The sequence below is a fragment of the Mandrillus leucophaeus genome, unplaced genomic scaffold, assembly GCF_000951045.1.
Source record: "Mandrillus leucophaeus isolate KB7577 unplaced genomic scaffold, Mleu.le_1.0 Scaffold847, whole genome shotgun sequence".
NCBI lineage: Eukaryota > Metazoa > Chordata > Mammalia > Primates > Cercopithecidae > Mandrillus > Mandrillus leucophaeus.
The window spans coordinates 391,951-413,546 of record NW_012109219.1 but is presented as its reverse complement, the minus strand read 5'-3'; the positions used below and the strand labels follow the sequence as shown (position 1 = coordinate 413,546).

Here is a 21,596-nt window from a genome sequence, read left to right as displayed (position 1 = left end):
TATTCTTAGAAATATGTTTTCCACATGAACTTTAAAATCATCTTACCTAATTTCTAAATGATATACTAGGTTTCTAGATTGAACTGAATTAAATTCATGTTAATTATAGAAAGGCTGACAACTTTTATTGAGATCTGGTTTGACTTGTCTTAAATTCTAACTTAAGGATAGAGTCATTTTCTTTTCCTGGTACAGAATAATTTTATTAAACTTACCTGTGAGTATTTTTATAAGATTCTTTTTTCCCTTTCCATTTCTGATTGGTTATTCCCACAATGAAGCACTATTCATTTATTTTTTATATTTATCTTAATATTCACGTTATCAAATAAACTAATTTTAACAGGTTTTTAGTAGTCTCATGAATTTTCTAGTAATATAATTAAAATATTTTATCACCTAGTATTTATATCATTTATTTCATTTTCTACTCTTACTACATTTAGATAAATTAAACCTCAAAAAAATTATGCTGAATATAGTGGTAAGAACAAACAATTCTTTTTCATGACTTGAACCAAAATGTTTTCCATTCCATGAAATATTTGCCCCTTTTTTGCAAATCAACTTTGTCATGTTTAAGTAATAAAAATGGCTAACAATGAATAATTTCTGTATGTGAGACACTGCTCTAATGGTTTTTACCTGTATTAAGTAGTTAAATCCTCACAACCACTTTTAGATGGTAAATGCTATTATTAGTCCCATAACTTGAGTAGTTTCACTATAATTTTTATTATACTTCAGAGTTTTAATTACTTTATCAAATGCCTTTTCAACATCTAATAATAGAATCAAACGGCTTTTCTCCTTTAAACTGTTGATTCAATAAATTATGTTGGTAGGCTTCCTATTGTTGAACTATCTTTGCGTTCTAAGAAAATGCTACCCTTTTAACACTATGTGACTAAGTTAACTAATATTTAGAATTTTTCCATCTAAATTCTTAAGATGATCTTTCTTATTTCAATTTACTTTTACCAAGTATGGTAAAGGTTATAAGAGCTTCAGAAAACTAACTTTTAAAACTTCCAAAGAATAAATAATAAAAGCATCATCTATTTTTTAAAGGATAAATATAATTCAGCTGGAATACCATATCAATATGGTGACTTATTAATAAACATATTTTTTAAAATTTCCTTTCAACAGCTATAGCCTCTTAAGAATCTCACTTTTTCCTAATCGCTTTTGGTATTTCTCTCTCTCTCTCTCTCTCTCTCTCCTGATGTCCCTAAGTTTTTGGTTTCTTTATCATGTTATATCATTTCTTAGAATTCAGTCCACTTTTTTAAAGTGTATTTCCAGGATACAACTAACTTTTAATTCTAATTTGGATGAGTTGCTTTCTAGGAAATCTCGGATTTCATCCTGTTACTTCCTTTCACTGGACTCCCAGATTAGTACCACTTTTTCTTGTATCTCACACCTCCGTCTCAGGTTTCAAATGGGATCCTAGTGAATCAAAAAATCAAACTTGTTGATTATATTATTCAAATTCTCTATAGCCTTACTTATTTTTGTCTTCTTGATATGTCAAATTCTGAAAGGAGGACTTTAAATTCTCATAAATGTTTTCTAATCAAGTTGTATTTCCTGGAGCTTTTTGCCCTGCTTATGTAGGTGCCATGTGGCTAGGGTTGTTGTGCTGTATAAAGGTTTACACCATCTTCAAGGACTGCAACTTGCAAATACAAAATATCTGTCTTTATGCAAGTCAGTATTTTTGACCTTGACATTTTAGTCTGACATTATTATTTATTTATTTACTTTCCGAGATGGAGTCTCACTGTGTTGCCCAGGCTGGAGTGCAATGTTGCAATCTCGGCTCACTGCAACTTCCACCTCCCGGGTTCAAGCGATTCTCCTGCCTCAGCCTTCCGCATGCCACCGTGCCCAGCTAATTTTTGTATTTTTTGGTGGAGATGGGGTTTCACCATGTTGCCATGGCTGGTCTCAAACTCCTGACCTCAGGTGATCTGCCCGCCTCGGCCTCCCAGAGTGCTGGGATTACAGGTGTGAGCCACCGTGCCCGGCTGACTGACACAAATATTAACCACTTTTGCTTTATTTTAATTTCATTTGCCTAGTTTATCTTCGCCCATTCATTTTCAACCTTGTCACTGAATACACACACACACACACACACGGTGGGGAGCAGAGGAGAGAGGGAGAGAGAGAGACAGAAGAACAGAGGGAGAGAGGGAGAGAGAAAGAGAGAGAGAGACCACACTAAACTGTGTTACTTTTAATATCTGACCTTTTGAGGGTACTTCACAGTTTATTCATAGTTGGTGATGATGGATATACATTTCATTGTATTCCCTACATCTTATTTTCTACTTCTGATATCAACAAATGCTTTTTTTTTCTTACCATTTTATTTTTATTGGTTTGGTTACATTGCTCCACATTTTCTTTTCTTCCTTAATCTGGAAGCTTTCTATCACGCTTTTCAGTTCTACTTTTCCACCCTCATAGTCATGACTGATATTTTTCTAACACTATATTAAATAACTAAGCCATCCCACTGAGACAAGTTAATTTTCACTTTTCCTATATTACCCACCTTGTTCCAATACTTCTATCTTGAGACCTTTTACTCACATTGTTCAGAGAGAGATCAGATAGCATATCTCTGAATTACTGTTTTTGAGACAGATCTTCACTCTGTATATTTCCTCAATTCTTATAAACACTGACATGCAGTTTGCTGGCAGTGACAAACAATTTACAGATTCTTCAAAAGACATTTGGATGTCCACTGGCTTCCAGTGCCACAGACGAGCAGTCCAACACTAGTTTAATTTTTTAAATACGCAGAAAAATACAGTGATTAAGAGCATGCAATCCACAACCAAACTTCCTGGGTTTGAATTCCAGCTTCACCACATACCAGACGCATGATCCTGGCCAGACTATTAACCACTCTATGCCCCCATTTTCTTTTCTGTAAAATAAGGGTGACAATCTCACTGGGTTGTTTGTTGTGTGGATCACAGTTAGCACTTGGAACAAGGTCTGGCATGTGGCAAATAATCAATGAATGTTAGCTGCTGGTATTATTATTATTATTTCCTTTTAAGTAACCTATTCTTTTAAAGTGGAAGCATGTTAAAATTTTCTCTTTCTTGAAACTCAGAAATGTCACTGGTACATATAAAATAAGTCTGCCTTCCTGATCCCTTCCTGGGATGCAGTGAGCCACTTCAATCTGAAGTTTTGACTCCTTCCACCCACATAAAACTCATCGTAACACAAAACTCATTATAATAGTTTCAATAGTGACCACAGGAGACAGAGGAGGGGCTTCAAGATGGCTGACTAGAGGCATCTGGCACTTACCTCCCCCACAAAGCAGCAGCAAAATAGTGAGTAGATCATCACACTTAAAATAGATCATCTAAGACAGAACACTGAAACTCAACCGAAAACTAACCAGAACACCTAACACAAGGAAGGAGAGGGAAGGCGGGCAGGCTACTTGGCCGGGAGCCAGGGAGGCTTCCCAGTACAGGAAAAGGGTAAGTGAGATTCTCAGTGGTCCACAACCATACTACAGACTCCTCCAGTCCTAGCCAGGGGGCAGCCCCTCCATCCTCGCAGATCCTGAGACTAACACAGGGAGCTGCCTTGAGACTGCACGAAGGCATTGCTCCAGAGAGTGAGTTCACATGGGGTGTGACCTAAGCAGCAGCAGTACTGGCACAGTTTTGAGAACCCAACCCCCACTCAACTGCATCCTGCCCCCTGCCTCCCCAACCCACAGCCACCAATGCCACAGGCTGCTGCCACTGAAACCTAAGCAAAAGTCACTGGCAGAGACCCCACCTCCCAGCAGCAAGCTGTCATGCATTTGCAGGTGCCCAGAGGACAGGCTCCTCTACCCGCAGCCACCACCACTGCTGACCGCTGCCACTGGGGCCAAAGCACAAGTCCCTAGCAGCAACTCCATTGCCCTTGGCAGTGTGGTCACCCTACATTAACACACGCCCTGCAAACAGGCTCCCGGGTCCCCAGCTGTCGCCTGGGGCTGAGGCACACACTCCCCAGCCTGCCACTGATAGCAGCTTAGCAATCCCTAGCAGCAGGGCTGGGGTACATTTGCAAGCTCCCTGAGGGCAGGCTTCCCCAGTCCACCAGCTCTGCTGCTGCCCCCACTCAAACACTCTAAGGGGAGTCTAGGGATCACCCCACCCATCCTCGTTACAGCCAGAGCCCCTATAAATCATGTGAGGGGCTTGAGGACAGGCCTGCCTGGCCTGGCTTCCCCACCATCCCCAACACCAGAGCATACCTGGGAGCCTAGGGATCGCTCAGCCATGTCACCCACTGCTGGCACCTGAGCATTCCTCCCAGGGGTCTAAGGATAGGCCACCTCGCCTGCCACTACCTCTGCAGCTGGCACACCCTCACACACCACCTGCGGGTCTGGGGACTGGACCACCCAGCCTGTCACAGCCACCACCAACACTGCACACACCGCTTAGGAAGCAGAGGGTTGTCCCACCACTGGTCCTGCCATTGCTCATGCTATGCCTTCTGCTCAGGAGCCAAAGGACCCACCCACCTATCTGGCCCAAAGCTGCAACTGCCAGCATCTGAGAAGGCTGCATGGGGGCCCAAGAACTGGCCCACTTAGACCCACTAACACCAGTCATGCTGGGTCCTAAGGACAGGAATCTGGCTTGCTGTTGCCACGCCTGGTGCTCAAGGAATGGCCGACCTGGCACCCTCATTCCCAGCAAAATTTCACTGCAGCCGCCACCAACAACCACCCCCTAAGCCACTGAAGCAATTACAGAAACCACTGACACTGTTTACAACCAAAGACATCATACAGGATGTACATTACTGCATCCATCCAGAATCAAAGCCACAGTGCCCCACCCAGCCAATATCACAGACAGGCCTTCAGAAAAAAGTCCTCCCCATGAAAGTAAATTTAAAAAATTGGAAGATGCGACTGTTATACCAGATGTGCCAATAATAACATAAGGACACAAGAAACACGAAAAAAAAAAAAAAAAAACAAGAAAATATGACACCTCCAAAGCAACCAACAATTCTCCAGCAACAGATTCCAATGAGACAGAAATACATGAAATGCTGGAAAAATAATTCAAAATAATGATATCAAAGAAGCTCAGTGAGATACAAGAGAACACAGATAAATAATACAAAGAAATCAGAAAAACAATTCAGAAGGTAAGTGAGAAGTTTAACAAAATAGATATCATTTTTTTAAAGCCAAATAAACACGGGAACTGAAGAATATTCACTGAATGACAGAAAAAAAATATATTAGAGATCTTTGACAATAGACTAAAGCAGAGGACAGAATTTCAGAACTTAAAGACAGGTGTTTTCAAATAACCCAGTCAGACACAAATAAAGAAAAAAGGAATAAAGAAGAATGAACAAAGCCTGCATGACATATGGCACACCATAAAGCAAACACATATTCAATTTTTTGGTGTTCCAGGAAGCAAAGAGAAGATGTGAGAGAAAGTAAACCTATTTAACAAAATAAATAGCTGAGAGGCAGAACAAGGTGGCCAAATAGAAGCCTCCAGTGATTACCGCCCCCAACTCCATGCCCCACAATAGGAACACCGAATTGAACAACTATCCATGCAAGAAAGCACCTTTTTAAGAACCAAAACTCAGGTGAGCGATCATACCAAGGAAATGCACTGAAGAGGGCAGGAAAGACAATCTGGAATTGCTCACACCACCCCCACAGTCCAGCAGCAGTGGCCACACGCAGCAGAGAATCTGTGGGCTTCAGGGAGAGAACATGCAGTGACTGTGGGACTTTGCATTGGAACTCAGTGCTGCCTATGTCACAGCAGAAAGCAACACCAGGCAGAACTCAGCCAGTGTCCACGAAGGGAGTATTCAGACTGACCTAGCCAGATGGGAATTGCCCATCCCAGCTGTCAGAACCTGAGTTCTGATTAGCCTCACCACCACAGGCTAAGGCACTCTGGCGTCCTAAATAAATTTGAAAGGCAGTCTAGGTCACAAGGGTTGAAATTCTGGTTAAGTCCTGGTGCTGCGCTGGGCTCTGAGCCAGTGAATGTGGGGTGCATGCGGCCCAGTGGGACACCAACCAGAGCAGCCAAGGGAGTACTCATACCACCCTTCCCCCAACCCCAGGAAGCACAGCTCCTAGTTCCAGGAGAAGCTCCTTTCCACCTGAGAGCGGAGAGAGGAGAACAAAAAGGTCTTTGTCTTATAACTTGGATACCAACTCAGTCACAGTAAAACTGGGTACCAGGCAGAGTCCTGAGGCCACCATGACAGGCCCTAGGCCCCACCCAGCTGACATTTCTAAACACACCCTGGGCCAGAAGGGAACCCACTGCCTTGAAAGGAAGAGGCCAGTCCTGGCAGGATTCATTACCTGCTGGCTAAAGAGCCCTTGGGCCTTGAATAAACATCAGTGGTACTCAGGCAGTTCTCACTGCAAGACTTGGGTGAGACCCAGAGCCATGCTGGCTTCAGGGGGTGGCCACAGGGAGGTACTACTTTTGCTCAAGGAAAGGAGAGAGAACAGTAAAGGGGACTTTGTCTTGCAGCTTGGTCACCAGCTTGACAACAGTTCCAAGAGGGCTCCTCGGGTCCACGATTTCAGGTCTTGGCTTCTGGACAGCATTTCTGGACCTGTCCTGGGCCACAGAGGAGCTTGCTACCCTGAAGGGAGAGACCCAGGCCTGACAGCATTCACCACAAGCTGACTGAAGAGACCTTGTGCTTTGAGGGAACGTCAGCAGGAGCCAGGCAGTGGTCAACGCAGGCCTGAGATGGTGACAGATATGGGAAAAGACTTCTACATGAAGAAAAGAGACAGAAGGGTGGAAAGAACTTTGTCTTGCAGTTTGGGTGCCAGCTTAGCTGCAGTAGAATAGAACACCAAGTAGATTCCTAACATTCCCGACTCTAGGCCCCGACTCCTGCATAGCATTCTGAAACCTGCCCTGGGCTGGGGGAAGTTCATTGCCCTGAAGGGTAGGACACAAGTCTGGCTATAAAGCCCTTGGGCCTTGAGTGAACACATCAGCAGTAGCTAGGCAGTGGTTGCTGCGGGCCTTGGGCAGAACCCAGTGCTGTGCTAGCTTTGCATCTGACCTAGTATAGTACCAGTGGTGGCGGCCACAGGGTTGCTTGTATCATCTCTCGTCCGGCTCCAGGCAGCTCAGCACAGAGAGACAGACTGTGTGTTTGGGAGAAAGTAAGTGAAGAGAACAAGAGCTTCTGCGTGATAATCCAAGAAATTCTCTTGTACCTCACTGAAGGCCACAAAGGTAGTATCTCTACAAGTCTGCAAGGGTCACAGTGTTACCAGGCTTGGATCCCCCTAGTGCAGATATGGCTGCAGTGACCAAAGATTTAGACCACAACATGCAATTCCCTTTGAATATTTGGAAACCCTTCCCAAGAAAGATGGGTACAAATAAGCCCAGGCTCTGAAGACTACAATAAATACCTAGCTCTTCAATGCCCAACACCAACGAACATCTGCAAGCATCAGGACCATCCAGGAAAACATGACCTCACCAAATGAACTAAGGCACCAGGGACCAATCCTGGAGAAACAGAGACATGTGATCTTTCAGACAGAGAATTCAAAATAGATGTTTTGAGGAAGCTCAGTGAAATTGAAGATAACACAGAGAGGGAATTCAGAATCCCATGAGATGCATTTAACCAAGAGATTGAAATAATTTTTAAAAATCAAGCAGAAATTATGGAACTGAAAAATTCAACTGACATACTGAAGAATGCATTATACATTATAGTCTCCTGGCAGCAGAACTGATCAAGTAGAAGAAAGAATTAGTGAACCTGAAGACAGGCTATTTGCAAATACACAGAGAAGACAAAAGAAAAAAAAAAGAATAAAATGAAGTATGCCTACAATATCTAAGCATACTTCAGTATCCTCAAAAGGACAAACTTAAGAGTGATTGGCCTTAAAGAGGAGGTAGAGAAAGAGATAAGGTAAAAAGTTTATTCAGGCCGGGCACAGTGGCTCAAGCCTGTAATCCCAGCACTTTGGGAGGCCAAGACGGGTGGATCACGAGGTCAGGAGATCGAGACCATTCTGGCTAACCTGGTGAAACCCCATCTCTACTAAAAAAATACAAAAAACTAGCCAGGCGAGATGGCGGGCACCTGTAGTCCCAGCTACTCGGGAAGCTGAGGCAGGAGAATGGCGTAAACCCAGGAGGCAGAGCTTGCAGTGAGCTGAGATCCGGCCACTGCACTCCAGTCTGGCCACAGAGCGAGACTCTGTCTCAAAAAAAAATAAAAATAAAAATAAAAAAGTTTATTCAAAGGGATAATACCAGAGAACTTTCCAAACCTAGAGAAAGATATCAACATTCAAGTACAAGAAGGCTATAGAACACCACGCAGATTTAACTCCAAGACTACTTCCAGCCATTTAATAATCAAACTACTAAAGGTCAAGGATAAAAAAAGGATCCTAAAAGCAGCAAGACAAAAGAAACAAATAACATGCAAAGGAACTCCAATATATCTGGTAGCAGACTTCTCAGTATAAACCTTACAGGTCAGGAGAAAGTGGCATGCCACATTTAAAGCACTGAAGGAAAAAAAGCTTTGATCCTAGAATGGTAAGCACATCCATTGAAAATGTCCTTCAAACATGAAGGAGAAATAAAGACTTCCCCAGACAAATAAAAGCTGAGGGAATTCATCAACATCAGACCTGTTCTACAAAAGATGCTAAAGCGAGTTCTTCATTCTGAAAGAAAAGGATATTAACGAGCAATAAGAAATCATCAGAAAATACAAAATTCAATGGTAATAATAACTACACAGAATAATATAATACTGTAATTGTGGTGAGTAAACTACTCATATGTTGAGTAGAAATACAAAAAGATGAACCCATCAAAAATAATAATACAACTTTTCAAGGCATAGAATAATAAGATATAAATAGAAACAACAAAAAGTCAAAAAGTGAGGGGGGAAGAAGTTAAAGGTACAGAGCCTTTATTAGTTTCATTTTTGCTTGTTTGTTAATTTGTTCGTTTTTGCAATCCATGTTAAGTTGTCATCAGTTTAAAATAATGGGTTACAAGATGTTATCTGCAAGCCTCACAGTAATCTCAAAAAACCTACAACAGATATACAGAAAATCAAAACAGAAATTTAAAAATATCACCTGAGAAAATCACCTTCACAAAAGGGAAGATAGGAAAGAAAGAGGGAAAGAAGAGAGGACTACAAAACAATTAGGAAACAACAAAATGGCAGGAGTAAGTCTTACCTATCAATAACAATGAATGTAACTTGACCAAACTCTCCCATCAAAGGAAACAATCGACTAACAGGGTAAAGAAACAACCTGTCGAATGGGAGAAAATATTTACAAACTATTTATCCGACAAGGGATTAGTATCCAAAATATACAAGGAACTCAAAAAACTCAATAGTAAAAAAAAAATCATAACAATCTCATTAAAAAGTATGCAAAGGACATAGACTCTTCTCAAAAGAAGGTATACAAATGGCCAACAGGCATATGAAAAAAATGTTCTACATCACCAATCATCAGGGAAATGCAAATCAAACTACAATGAGATACCATCTTACCCCAGTTAAAATGGCTATTATTAAAAAGAGGAAAAAAAAGTAACAGATGCTAGTGAGGATGTGGAGAAAAGAGAACTCTTCCACACTGTTGGGAACATAAATTAGGGTAGTCACTATGTAAAACAGTACAGAAATTTCTCAAAAAGCTCAAAATAAAATAACATAAGGTCCAGCAATCCCACTACTGGGTATTTATCCAAAGTAAAGGAAATCAGTATACTGAAGGGATACCTACACCCAGCCCATGTTTACTGTAGCACTATTCACAACAGCAAAGACATGAATCAACCTCAGCATCCATCAATGGATGAATGAATATAGAAAATGATATATATACACAATGAAATACTACGTGGCCATAAAAAATGAAATCATGTCCTTTGCAGCAACATGGATGGAACTGGAAGTCATTATGTCAAGTGAAATAAGCCAGGCATAGAAAGACAAATCTTCATGTTCTCACTCATGTGTGGGAGGTAAAAAAGTCGATCTCATGGAAGTAGAAAGTAAAATAATAGATACAAAAACTGAGAAGGGTGTGGGGCAGGGATGGGGGGATGAAGACAGGTTGGTTAATGAGTGCAAGCATATAGTTCAAGAAAAGAATTAAGTTGTAATGTTCGATAGCAGAGTCGGTGACGATCAGAAACAATATATTGTATGAGAGGACTTAAAATATTCCTAACATAGAGAAATGATAAATTATCAAGGTGATGGATATCCTAAATACCCCGACTTGATTGTTACACATTCTATACATGTAACAAAATATCACACATACCCCATAGATATGTGCAAATATTATGTATCAATTTTTAAAAGTTAACTATATAAAGAAGTGAAAGGTTCAAGTCAAAGGGCACTTTAGATTTGTCTCATGTGTTCTAATGTTATAAAAAACAATTATTCTTATATTACATTTAAAACAATGTATTCTTACATCACATTTAAAACGATCATACGAAATTTTGGTCACAGTGAAGTTAGCTATATTTGGATATTCTGACTGTAACAAAAACCATTTGGACAAAGTTGTCCCAGCAAGAATCAATCAAATGAAACAAACTCAGATTACATAACCCAGCCTATTCAACCTGATATAGCAATACAAAGCCTATATCTGAACAAGATTTATTCATTAGCCAAAGGATAAACCTTCATATACATGAAACAAGTGTGCTTAAAATTGTCCATTTTTTGCCTCAAATATAGATAATCAAAATATTAAATTGCCAGAGTAACATCCAATGGCACTAGCCCCTAATAATATCCAAGTAAAGGCCAAATTTTTATTGAGGACATGGTCAGTATTATGTGCAAATACAAAGGAAGATGAGGTGTTTTAGGTCCTAATCATTAATGTACGATAAATCACAGATTTGTAGAATGTTGGAGTTGATGCTAACACCCCCATTTAACAGATGAGGAGAACAAGGAAAGTTTAAAGTGGAGCTCTCACCAACCTGAAGGCACTTATCGTAAGCTGCATGTTATCTGCACTCCGTGGCTCTATGTAGAAAAAAATACATGCTTCTAACATATCTAGCATTACAGCTGCAATTTCAGATTCAGATTCAGGTGACTGCCATTATCCTCCAGTCTCAGAATTTGGTTTTTCATCCCAACCAAAGAAGAAATAAATAAACTCAATAAGTAGCACAAACAAAACCACACATGGCCCAGGCCTTCAGCATTACTAGAAGACAGAATATAACAAACTTTAAATTGTTTATAAATAGTACAATGAGCGAAGATATAGAGGGCAGATGGAACAATAAAATCGGGGTTGAAATCCTTAAAGTAGATTTTAGAACAAAAAATATTTAATGAGAAAAAGGAGGAACTTTATAATGACAAAGTCACAATTCATAATGAAAATATAATACTTAATATCAATGCATCCGATAAGATCAACCTCCTACATAAAGCAGAAACTACAGGAGATACAAAGAGAAATTGACAGTGACATACTATTGATAATAGTCTTCAAAGCACCACTCTCAGAATAAGATGGATCAATTGAACAAGAAAACAAAACATAGAGAACCCAATAACATAATCAATATGGCAATTTTTACATCTAAATGTCAAATGTCTCATCCTGATACAGACGAAAAATATATCTTCTTATGTGAAGATATATTCTTTATATCTTCTTCTCAATAGCACATGATACATTCATAAAAATTGATAATATATATGACAACATATTATCAGCAAATTTTAAGCAAAGATAACTTCTTTGCTTGGAATTTGATGATGATATATTAAGATATAAGATATAAAGAATATATCTTCTCAATAGCACAATACATTCATAAAAACTGATACCGTATTACATCACAAGGAAAACAACAGTAAATTTCACAAAATAGAAATATTACAAACTCTCTGATCACAGTGTACTAAAACTAGAAATTACAAACAAAATGAAAAAACAAACAGGGAGGAAACCCATGCAGGAGGATGGAAAGAAGACTGATTTGGGATATCAGACCCTCAATAAGGTGGAGGAAGGCATCTGTCCAAATAGACAATATGGAGACTGTTACATAAACTGGAATTGATCTAATAAATTATATGGATAATGGGGCCCAAAATTATCTATCTTGGAGAAGAAAGTTGTAAATATGGAAAGAAAACAAGAATAAAGCCTGCGTTATTTGCTTGAAAGTTAAGGTATAAGTATAACCTCACGGCGTGTATGTGTGTTTGTGTGATTATATACACACAAATATAAACATGTACATTCAAATATGGAAACCACTACAAATGTGAATTTCTGTTTGAATATTATGTAGGTACTAAATATACTCTCTAATTGTTCATTGAGATAGTTTGCTAATAACCCAATAGCAATGTGTATACCACGTGTACAGATCTTGGTTTTCAAGAGAATTTCTTTTTTTTTTTTCTGAGACAGAGTTTCACTCTTGTTGCCCAGGCTGGAGTGCAGTGGCGCGATCTCGGCTCACTGCAACCTTTACCTACTGGGTTCAAGCGATTCTCCTGCCTCAGCCTCCCTAGTAGCTGGGATTACAGGCGCCCGCCACCATGTCCAGCTAATTTTTGTATTTTTAGTAGAGATGGGGTTTCACCATGTTGACCAGGCTAGTCTTGAACTCCTGACCTGGTGATTCGCCCACCTTGGCCTCCCAAAGTGCTGGGATTACAGGCGTGAGCCACCGCACCTGGCCAGATCTTGGGTTTTAAACACCATTCACTACTAAAGCAAAACGGCACTCTTGGGAGAAATGGCAGATTTCATTCAGGGGCAGGGAAAAGCAAGATAGGCCTTAAGCATCTTGTTGTGCCAAAAAGCAAGGGCACCCATAAGGAAAGACAGGGATATCTCAAAAGGGCACACACACCAGCATGAATGGTATCCCACTGGCCAAATCATGGACAATTTGAATATCAAAATAAATAATGATAGCAGCAAATTATAACTCGAGTCAAATAGGAAACCAAGTCTATACTGATATGAATAAATTAAAATCTTGAGAAGGAACAAGATATTTAGATAGTCTCAAAGTACCTCAATGTAAAATACTAATTACAAAGAGAAAAAGGAAATGTAGGAAAGTCACACAGCTAAATAATATTAAACTGTAAAGAGCACCCCAAAAGGTAAAAATGTATGATGAATATTTGTCAGGGGGACTAATCCATTCTAGGGAGGCAGAGAAGTCTTGAATTAACTAACACAGGCAAAGGGTTGAGAATGTTACAGGCTAGACTTCAAAATTCTACTTTATTGCCTGGTTCCAAACATGTTCAATTTATTTAAGAAGGCAGTTGAAAATCCTCAAATATCTGAGAAAAACAAAGATGGAGAGAAAGTGAAAGAGAAGCTTGGTACTAAAATGCAAGACTGCCATCTAGTGGTAATTTCAGCAAATCCCTTCCAAGTAATGGGGGGTAAGACGGGGGTGATGGATTGAAACAGATAGCACTACTATTTATTGACATACATTCTCAAATTCAGTATTTCAAAGGCGGTATTCTCTTTACAATTAAAAATACAGTACAAAACATAAATATTTTTAAACTGCTTAACTTTAGGATCATTCACTTACGAGAAACACTAAGCATTCAATAGAATCACTTTTTAAAAGCTCAAAGAAAAGGGCAACTTGAAAGAGAAGCAACTGCCAGCCTGTTCCTTTCTGGAGACACTGCCAAAGAACAAGACCTCTATTGGGCACATTTTCTAGAATCCAACACTCAAATAGTCCCCCAATCAGCACGCCCCAATAAAAAAAAATTTTTTTATAGACAATAAGCTACTCTCCTAATTGATACTACTTCCTCATTTCAATCACGTATGACAATTAAACAAATACTTCCAGATGAAGACGTTTCCACTGCACATACTTTCTTTGGTCACAGCCCCCACCCTTACAATGAATTATTGCTAGTTATAATTGCTTACAATGTTAAATTATAGTTTACCAAAATATTTTGGTCCCTTTCTTTTAATTCTGTTAAGACAAACCAAGATTTGCCTTATGTTGTACTGACCTAACAAATCTAAAGATAAGTTTAATAAAATATTACATCTACCTAAACAGCTCCATAGCTTCTACTATCTTCCTAAATACTTATGAATACATGGAAATAAAAAGAAAACTCACAATAGACAACTTCTCAGAATCTGGAAGGAATCTCTATTAAACTTAAGGCAGATGGAGCAAGATTGAAAAATCCAATGCAGAATATGCCTCGTGATCTGTATCTTGAGGTTTAGGGGCTTTTAAAATTTTTTTTTTTTTTTTTTTTTTGCATTTTACATTTTGGATTCCACAGCTAAAATAAGTGTCACACTAAATAAAAAATAAACAATAAAGAAGCACAAAAACAGAAAGCATAAACACCCAAACACCTCAACCATAAGAATTTTAAATAGGTCAAACTTGTCTATTAAAAGACAAATGGTCAAACAACAAAATTCAACCTCTTATTTATGGAAAAAAAGGCAAATATACATCAAGCAAATTCAAACCAATATAAAAACAGAATTCAAGGCAAAAAATGCTGAATGAGATAAATGTGATAATTTTATACTATTAAAGGGATATGCAAAAGGAACATGGAAAACTTACAAAATTCTATGTGCCAAGTAACCCCACATTAAAATAGAAAAAAATATTTTTTAAATGAAGGCTTGACAGAAACACAACATAACTGAGACTGTTAAGTATTTTTAAGTCTTAGGCAGATAGAGAAGACAAAAAATAAACAGATATAGAAAGTTGAATAGATATATAATAAAAAATATGAAATAATATATTTTTCAGGGACAGAGTCTCACTATGTCACCCAGGCTGGAGTGCAATGGCACAATCTCAGCTTACTGGAACCTCCACCTCCCGGGTTCAAGCAATTCCCCTGCCTCAGCCTCCTGAGTAGCTGGGATTACAAGGTACGCGCCACCAAGCCCGGCTAATATTTTGTATTTTTAGTAGAGATGGGGTTTCACCATGTTGGTCAGGCTGATCTCGAACTCCTGACTTTGTGATCCACCCACCTCAGCCTCCCAAAGTGCTGGGATTACAGGCATAAGCCACCGTGCCCAGCCAAATATGAAATAATAAGTAATCTCTCTATACATATTGGTCTCTACCCCCCAGTTCCTGGCACAGAGCTCCTAAAACCCTTGTCAGTTCCTAAGCAATGCAGGTGCCAGGAACATCTTTTGTTCTAATATTTGGTCTTTGACCCCACTCCCTGACAGAGAGCATCTAAATCTCTTAGAACTTCCTGGGTGATAGAAACAACTTCTATTCTAATGAGGCAGCTCTTGGTGTACTCCTTGATGGGGACTGGTCACCAAAAAGAACAAGCCATGATAAGAAGCTTGGAACTTTCAGCCAAACTCCATCCTCAAGGGAAAGGAAAGGAGCTAGAAACTGAGTTAATCATATCAACATGATGAAGCCTCCATAAAAATCTCCAAAGCACGGGATTCAGAGAGCTTCTGAGTGGTGAATGCATCCACACGCCAGAAGGGTGGTGCACTCCAACTCCATGGCGAAGAAAGCTCCTGTACCCAGGACTCTTCTGGACCTACCCGTTCATCAGGCGGTTCATCTGAATCCTTAAATCATATCCTTTATAATAAATGGGGAATCATAATTCAGTGTTTCCTTGAGTCCTGTGAGCTGCCATAGCAAATTATCAAAGTGAGGAGGGTTATGGGAACCCCTGTTTGTAACTAAGTCAGAGAGAAGTATGGTAACCTGGGGACCCACTACTTTTGATTGGCATCTGAAGTGAGGGGCAGTCGTGGGAGACTGAGTCCTTAATCCTTGAGGTCTGCACTAACTCCAGGTAGTTTGTATCACAACTGAATTGTAGGAAGGACACCAGTTGGTGTGTGGAGAGTAGGAGAACTGGAATGTGTGGAGAAAATCCCCACACATTGGGCACAAAAGTGTTGGAAGTGGTGTGAGTAGTAAAAAGAAAAACATTTTTTTTCTCCTCACTAAATAATATATGTTACATTATGTTGCCTACAAAGAATGAATATTATTTTCTCAGTGCCCATGAACACAAAAACTGACCAGATATTGAGCCACAAAAAATTACTGCAAATCATAAATTCCATGCCAGTGAACAAAATGGATTAAAATTTGAAAGAATGAAAAAAGTCTTCACAAAAATAATACAACCAATTAAAATATAAACTCATGCCTAAATAATTCTAATCTAAAGGATACCAACATTGCATACAAGTAATACAAAAAATAACAAAGAGATCTTAATATTAAAATTTGGGAGGGGAATACAGAAGTTGTAATCAAGAGAAAATTCGAAACTTACTTTGATCAACAGACAAAAATAAATTTAGGTAAACCTACTAGAAGTTAGAAAAAGAAAAAAATCAACCTGCAGAGAGGTAAAGGGATAAATTAATAAGTATAAAAAATTCCAGGCCAGGCATGGTGGCTCACGCCTGTAATCCTAGCATTTTGGGAGGCTGAGGCGGGTGGATTGCCTGAGTTCAGGAGTTTGAGAAGAGCCTCGGCAACATGGTGAAACCCCATCTCTACTAAAATACAAAAAATTAGCTGGGCATGGTAATGTGCGCCTGTAGTCCCAGCTACTCGGGAGGCCGAGGCAGAATAATTCCTTGCACCCAGGAGGCAGAGCTTGCAGCAAGATCACACCACTGCACTCCAGCCTGGGCGACAGAGTGAGACTCCGTCTCCAAAAAAAAAAAAAAAAAATTCCAATAGAAATAATGAATACACCAGCTTTTTAAAATTGTAAAACAACAAATTTAAGTTTTAAGTATCAAAAACTTGGAAAAAACTAAGCCAGAAAATAAGCAATATACATATTGCAGATAGCACACAAATTTCTGCTACTGAATTTTTAAAATCTAAATGTCACTTACATTAAAATATATAATACAAATTATCAAGATTCCCTCAACAAAAAATAAAAAACTAGTCTAGACTGAGCTATAGAAAACTCTGAAAAAGTTCAAAAGCACCCCCTCTTACCCAATTAAAGGGTACAAAATCAGAGAGTTTTAGAGGCACATTTTTTGCAAATTTCATTAAAACATATGTTATTTCAACTGCTCCAGAACATAGGGTGGAGAAATAAAAGCCTTTACATTTAAGTGTTCAAAGTCAGATCAGCCTCCTTCCAAAACTAGACAGTTTCCAAAAAGGAAACTGACTTGTCTAACTTATGATGTAAAACCTTAAAACACAATTTTAACAAACAAAAATAGCTGCATCATAAAAGATCAATTCACACAGCCAAGCTGACTTACTTATTTCTAAAATCCAAGGATGGCTTAATAAGAGGAATATTATTAACACAATACAACACATTCAAAGGTTATAGACTAATATGGTCACATTACATTTATTGATAAATGCAAAAATTTTTTTAAATCTGATTTTTAAAAAAATAGAAATTCTTTATTTCTATTTTGAGAAACAGAAAAATATGTATCTCAAAACAAGAATACGCTTAATGTAAATACTAGCAACATTCCCATTAAAGTTAAAATAAAATACAAGGATGCCCAGTGTATCCCTTTTATTTTAAACATTGTCAAAATTCTATTCAAAAACAATGAAAGATACACAATATAGCTATCAATCACAGAATTCTAGGTATTTATCAAGAAAATCCAAAGTACCAACTCAGAAACTACAAGAACTAATAAAAAGTTCAGCAAGAAGGTTGATTTTCAAGTAAATATATAAAAATCAATAGCTTTCTTAATAGAAACAATGTTTGAAAATAGGAGTACTCTTTCACAAAACTCTTTCATGACAGAAACAAAGGTAAACAGAAATATAAAACTTACAAAAAGAAAACTAAAAAACATAGGTGAAGGCATAAAAAAACTTGAATCAACAAAACAAAACATCATGTGCCTTAGTAGTAAGACTGGATATAAAAAATTCTGTCCCTCCCAAACTATTCTACAAATTTAATCCAATGGAAATTTTTAGTATTTGATAAAAGTATTGCGAATCATATTCAGAATAAACTATTCAGAAAAAATAGGTAGAAACGTCTGTAAATTGTTTTTGAAAAGAACTACAGGATGTTAGACTATATTTTAAAGTCAAAATAAATTAGAAACACAGTGGTACTAGAGCAACAAGAAACCCCCAAACATAACTAGTATGTAGGACCACAGATTATGAGAACTGTGGTGTTTCAAACCAATGGGGACACATGTGTAAGAGGTCAAAATAAGTGAACTCAAATTCAAAAAGTGAGGAATTATAAGCAAGTTATGGTGACATTTTATCAATCAGGTTCTAATCTGTTTTTACTAACCTGACCATTGTAACAGCCAAAACAGAGTAACAATGTTTAATGGCTTCTGAATGATATTTCGTACCTTTCATTAGTGGACCAGGTATGCAGTTGTAAATGTGAAATGTCTAACAATTCAATAAATTCATCGACGACACTTTAAAACTCTTTGGAGAAAGAATGAATTTAGTTGTAGCTACTTAACCACTAAGAATAGGATTAAGTTAAATCCCAATTCACAGAAAATACCAAAATAAATCCGGATGGATGCTGTTAAATATAAACACTGAAAACATACTATCAAATGCACTTCAAAAAGGCTGAACTAATTTAATACTTCACCAGCACTGTAGTACCCATTTTCCCTAGTCTTCAGCAACATATGTTCATTCTCTTTGAGAAATGCAACTTCTAAGAATTCATGACAATAATCAGACACATATATGAAAACAAATAATTAAGGGTATCTACTGCAAGACAGCTTATAATTTTGAAATGTGGAGAAAGACTTAAATCTTCAATCTGTTATCATTCAAGTCATTTATTGTACCTTACTCAATAGAACATTACACAGACATTACTAACGATGCTGCTGAATAATATTTAATGGGCATGAGGAAATTTTTTTCACAAATTATTGTATAGTTTAAAAAATGTAGTGTTACACACGAGCTTTCATACTATAATCCCAAATCTGTAAAAGAGTAAAATGTAATTTTAAAATTATATATGTGAACGTGAATAAGTTTAAGAACAGATAACGAAATGTTAAACAATGGTTCTTTTGGATGCTCCTTTTCCAAAGATTTTCCGTTAAACCGGTTTCAATTTGCTTACTTTCCCATATTAATATCTACTGTTTTATCATCAGAAAAACATGCATGTGTACCTGGCATACAGATACTTCTCTGAATTATAAACACAAATATCTATGTATAATAATGTTTATCTCAGCAATATTTAAAATAGAAAGTAATCAGAAACAACTGTCTTATAAAGAAAGGTTTGGATAAATTATAGTACTTCCATTGGATGTCTCCTAAAACAATGTTTCACAGGAATATTTAATAACCAGAAAAAAAATGCTGATAACATAAATTTTGATTAAAATACAGAATATGAAATTGCATGGGTTATGAGACTTCTTTTTTAAAAATAAATGCATAACTATATGTAAGCAGAAATCATACATTGCATTATAAAAAAGGCTGGTAAGAAGCAACAAATGTTAAAGTGATTATCTCTGGATGATGCATTGTCAATGGTTTTATTTTTTTCTTAACACCATTCTGTTTTCCAAATTCACTACATAGTGAGTTTGGAAAGTGTGATATACATACAAGAATATCCAAAGGAGAAGGGGGAAGAAGGAGAGGAAATTTAAAAATAAAGCAGCCATCTGTCCCACTGCTTTGAATTAGTTTTAATTACAGAATTTTATTCATTTTAAAATTTCAAATGACACTAGAGGAATTATTTTATCTATCACATAAAGGTATAGGTTTTTTTAAGAAACAGAGAAGCATTGCTCCAAAATGTGTATTTTTAATTTAAAATATTATTTTTTTAATAAAGTTTAAAGTGCTAAGAGTTCTATTTTTAAGTGAATATAGTTAGTAAAAATGCAATCTAGTTGTAGCACTTCTGAAAATTATATTGACTATTATGTCAGGAATAAATATGCCTTTATATTTAACTCATAAGGAGCACCCAACATACCAACAAAATTAATTTAATTAATTGTTCTTTTCTCCTCTAAAAGTATTATATAGCATCATTACAAGTTATATAGAGAAATCACTAGGTTTCTTTACTTATTTTGATAATACTTTGAATGGGTTTCAATTAAGGTAATTTTTAAAATTAATTGAAAGTTTAAGGTTAACAAATATTTCTGAGAAATATCACATTCCATAGTTAGTAGTTTAAAATCACAAAGGAATGTGAAATAGACTGCATCAAGAATATTCCTATCATTATTCACATAAATCCATATACTCGCTGAACTTTTAGTCAAAATATACATATTTAAAAGAATAAACATTTAAAAATTAATTACTTAAACCATTTAAAAATCTTAAAAAAGTGTTTATAACTAAACCAGGTATTATGCTACCAAGTCTTCCTGCAATTATTTCATTAAATAAATGAATCTGATTAAAGCTTTTTTCATACATGTGAAGTAATTCTAGAGTATACAATATCCTATTTTCCACATAAATAATGACAATTGGGAACCACCTCTTCAACTGTTGAAAGCTTTAATTTTCAGAAATGTCCCCTTAAAGAGCATGATCATATTCGTGCTTTTAACAACTTAGAGGATTTAAATGAAATGGATGATAAAATATTTCATGTCTCAGTCATTAAAGCTTTTCAATCTTTCCAACAAATGGTTGAGACCTTGGAGATTTTGTAACTTGTCATACATATGTTTCTTCTCAAGCCCCAGTGTAAGTTTTCTCGTATGCCAGAAAAAAAAAAATCTTTTCTTTTACACAAAAAGATTGTCATTACAACATTAATACTTGAAACTTGATGTTTCAATTTTAAAATGCTGATATTAAGTTCATACAAGTACGTTATTTTCCACAGGCATAATGTTTGACTACCAGGTGTCTTACAAATAATCCTTAGTTTTGTATATATTAAAGTACTAAACACAAAAACCTTGAATGAGGCTATATTTTAAAGATATTTGTGGGTACAACTCAGAGTTTTTTTAAAACGGTCTCATGAGACAAATAGTAGGGAAAACCAATGAAATGAAACACTAGTTCTTCGAAACTGTCAAAAAAACTGATAAACCTCTAGAGTTAGACTGACAAAGAAAAAAAGAGAAGAAATTATCATTAGCAGGAATTAATTAGGGGCTATCACTACAGACCCTGCAGAAATCAAAAGGATAGTAAGAGAACATTACAAACAACCCTGCACATTGGTCCATTCCTAAAAAGCACCAATTCCTAAAAAGCACAAACTACCACAACTCACTCAAGATAAAAGTGATAATTTGAATACCCCTAAAACTATTCAAGAAATTACATTTCTAGCTGGGCGTGCTGGGTCACACCTGTAATCCCAGCACTTTGGGAGGCCAAGGCAGGCAGATCACTTGAGGTCAGGAGTTCGAGACCAGCCTGGCCAACATGGTGAAACCCCATCTC

General features: G+C 37.3%; 1 protein-coding gene across 1 annotated transcript in view; it reads right to left on the bottom strand.

Moving 5' to 3' along the window:
• AGTPBP1 (ATP/GTP binding protein 1) overlaps nt 1–21,596 on the bottom strand; it is a 217,377-nt gene that overhangs the window by 53,069 nt on the left and 142,712 nt on the right. The window lies entirely within an intron of this gene.